The sequence below is a fragment of the Mercenaria mercenaria genome, unplaced genomic scaffold (genome assembly GCF_021730395.1).
Source record: "Mercenaria mercenaria strain notata unplaced genomic scaffold, MADL_Memer_1 contig_1851, whole genome shotgun sequence".
Classification (NCBI taxonomy): domain Eukaryota; kingdom Metazoa; phylum Mollusca; class Bivalvia; order Venerida; family Veneridae; genus Mercenaria; species Mercenaria mercenaria.
The window spans coordinates 51,629-55,271 of record NW_026459862.1 but is presented as its reverse complement, the minus strand read 5'-3'; the positions used below and the strand labels follow the sequence as shown (position 1 = coordinate 55,271).

Genomic DNA, 3,643 nt, shown 5'->3' with positions numbered 1-3,643 from the left:
ATAAAACTTAACCAAGAAATCTGATATTTTCTAAGTCCAAAAGGGGCCATAAATCTTGCAAAAAGGAGGATGGAGTTATGTTTCTTGCTGTACAGGGTCAGCTTATGATGGTGAACAAGTGTTGCAAGTTTTAAAGGAATAGCTTTGATAGTTTAAGAGAAAAAGTTGACCTAAACATAAAACTTAACCAAGAAATCTGATATTTTCTAAGTCCAAAAGGGGCCATAAATCTTGCAAAAAGCAGGATGGAGTTATGTTTCTTGCTGTACAGGGTCAGCTTATGATGGTGAACAAGTGTTGCAAGTTTTAAAGGAATAGCTTTGATAGTTTAGGATAAAAGCTGACCTAAACATAAAACTTAACCAAGAAAACTGATTTCTAAGTCCAAAAGGGGCAATAATTCTTGCAAAAAGCAAGATGGAGTTATGTTTCTTGGTGTACAGGGTCTGCTTATGATGGTGAACAAGTATTCCAAGTTTCAAAGCAAAAGCTTTGATAGTTTAGGAGAAAAGTTGACCTAAACATAAAACTTAACCAAGAAATCTGATATTTTCTAAGTACAAAAGGGGCCATAAATCTTGCAAAAAGCAAGATGGAGTTATGTTTCTTGCTATACAGGGTCAGCTTATGATGGTGAACAAGTATTCCAAGTTTCAAAGCAATAGCTTTGATAGTTTAGGAGAAAAGCTGACCTAAACATAAAACTTAACCAGGCAACGCCGACGCAGACGCCGACGCCGACGCCGACAACCGCTCAAGTGATGACAATAACTCATCATTTTTTTTCAAAAAATCAGATGAGCTAAAAACCAGTTCAAATCTCGTGTTTCTTTGTCAATCCTCAGGCCTGTTTACATGAAGAGGTGGCGAATACCTTAAATGTTACGATCCTCGTGCCAAGTAGGATAGATTAGGAGAGGTGGTACAAATGCATGTAGATACCAAGACTTGCATGATGTAAATATTTAAGTATGTCATACATAGTAAAACCAATTCAAATCTGAAAGCTATCTCATGTTTCTTTGTCAGTCTTCAGGCCTGTTCACACGGAGAGATGGCGAATACCTTAATTGGTACGATCCTCATCTCAAGTGAGACATGAGAGATGGTATAAATTTAATGTATGTAGATACCAAGCTTTGCATGATGTAAATTCTCAAGTTAAATTCTTAACGTACAGTTATGTCTCCTAAACTGCTCTCTAAATTTTCAAATAATTTTACATGCACATCACCATCATGAGCGCAAGGAACACGTGCATTTACATGTTACTTTGACCTTCACCTTGACTTGAGATACTTTTTAAAGTCAGTGTCTTCAGAAAATAAGCAATTTAGATGCCATACGATATGGAGGTATTCATCACCTTCAGTGATAGCTCTAGTTATTTAAATTTTAAAGATTTAATGACTGAAATTGAATCATTTGATACCATTAATGGCATAAAAAGTTTATTCAATGAGTACTGTCTTGTTCTTATAATGCGATCTACTTTTGTTAATACGATTGCTGTAGAACTGATTGGACCTACATATTTACAATTATAGTTTAACTGTTGTTCTGTTTCCTTTTTACAGTCCCAATATTATTGCACATTCGGTAGCAAAGATGTTTTACGGGATCGAATAAGGTTTGGTCATTGTATTCCCTGAAAGGAATGAGAGGAGAAAAGAAACTGGAAGACCTGGCTATCTGCAGGCCAATGCTGGCTGCAGGTCAATATTGAGTAAGTTCTGTATACTGTTACAGTGTGGAGTAAATTTGTTTTTAACATGTCCAGAGAAAGAGGATACATGTAGGTAGCTTGGTAATTAAAAAAAACAACATGTTTAGAATATTGATAACATAAATCATCATCACTGACAGGTATTTTTTGAGGACAATTCAGAAAAGAAAAAGCTCAGCTGGGCCTCGTGTTCTCAAACCATTTTGCAGTCTCATTTGTTGTTTTATCTAAAACATCATAATCAATCCGGAATCCATTTAAATAGCTATTTTAGATAGTTTTAAATTTCATTTGTTGTTTCATTATATAATATAAAATTTAAATTAACATGTGAGCATGGCGCCTAATGTGGATGCCTCTTTTGTGATAACGGCAATTTGATTACAACTTTTACACCACTGTAATGATTTTTTTTCAGATGCTCTTATGAAAACTCATAAGACAATAACAAAAAAAAAAGAAGCTGAGGATGCTGTTTTTAAAACATGCTCCATTCAAAAAAGGTGGATTTAAATTTAAGGTAGGCTTAGATTCTATTGCTTTTCTATTGTTCAGTGTTGATGCTTTTTGGATAAGTCAGAAAATTTACAACATTAAAAACAGCACTTGCTTGAAGGTCAAACTGACTTAGGTTACAGTTAAATTATCTAAAGATAAGTGTAACATGAGCTCTTGATAATCTTCAGCTTTACTTCTTTGTTTTTGGTGTTGCACTAAAAAGGTAAGCATAATTTGATTCAGGTTTTACTGCAGGATTCAGGATGGTTGAACTGATATAAAATTAAAGAACCAAATCTTCATCCTTAAATTTTGCTTAAAACATAAATTTAAGTTTCAGAAACAATTTAAACAAATAATGTGTCTTTGCTCCAGAATCATTCTATCATTGACAATGTTTTACACAAGTACTTAATAGTAATGAATTATATTAAAACAAAACATTCAATATTATTACAGAAAGGTGTGACGGGTGCGTCTGCTGCAGGCAGGGAGGATTTGACGGTCAGCCAGAGGATTTGGAGATATACTGTAATGTCTTTAATGTGGACTTGCGTGTGATTTAGGTTTTCACAAGGGTTTTAGTGTGTGTGAAAGTATGTCAGTTTTCAAAATTGAGCTATGACAATTTGCTCAAACTACATAACTCAAAGAACTTTGAAGCGGTCTTGTTGACGTCATGAGCTTTTGTTTAATACCAGTATTGGTGATATAGGCCCATGATTATATACTGTAGAAAGTGAACAAGTTCACTGCTCGATACAGATAATCATATAGCCTGATCTCTGAATGATATTTATGAACCAAAAGAAGGCATAAAATAAAAACATACTGTAGTGATTTGAATTATTGATATTGTTAAACTAGATCTGGGCCTGTATTCATAAAGGATCTTAGTAAAAAAATTATCTAGAACTTAATATTCTTTGAACATTCAAGTCAAAAACTTTTCACGCTCTTTAAATATTTCACAGCATGACTCCAAACTTGTATATTATACCAAAGAAAAATAGATTGGCAACTTGAAAGGCGTATAGAGCAAATCTCACCAACATCACATGGCAACTGAATGAGGTCTCCTTTTAGTAAGCATATTTGATCACAATTGATCAAGTCAGCAAACGCTTTGAAATAAGAAAACTTGATCGTTTGTGTATAATGCTAATGGTACCTTTGTAATAATGTTACCAGTATTTTCTACACAGGAAAGCAATGAATTTTTGATTGGAAGTCTGAGAAATCAACAGTTGTTGAAAAATGAACTCGATTCGGTTTATTACGCGCCAGTGTAACATTAAATACTGACCACGTTGAAAATTGACCCCATAGATCCTTTCCAACGTTGAGAATTGACCCCGTCAACATTTCAACATCAAATTTTGATCAAAGGGTCCTTTTTCAACGTTGAGAATTGACCCC

The 3,643-nt window shown here is 34.1% G+C and overlaps 1 long non-coding RNA gene across 1 annotated transcript; it reads left to right on the top strand.

The window, feature by feature from the left end:
- Positions 1–1,611: 1,611 nt before the first annotated feature.
- Positions 1,612–3,391, top strand: LOC128551942 (uncharacterized). Its single transcript, XR_008368925.1, has 3 exons — positions 1,612–1,726; positions 2,145–2,246; positions 2,684–3,391. It is a non-coding gene; the product is annotated as an uncharacterized LOC128551942 (long non-coding RNA).
- Positions 3,392–3,643: the final 252 nt, after the last annotated feature.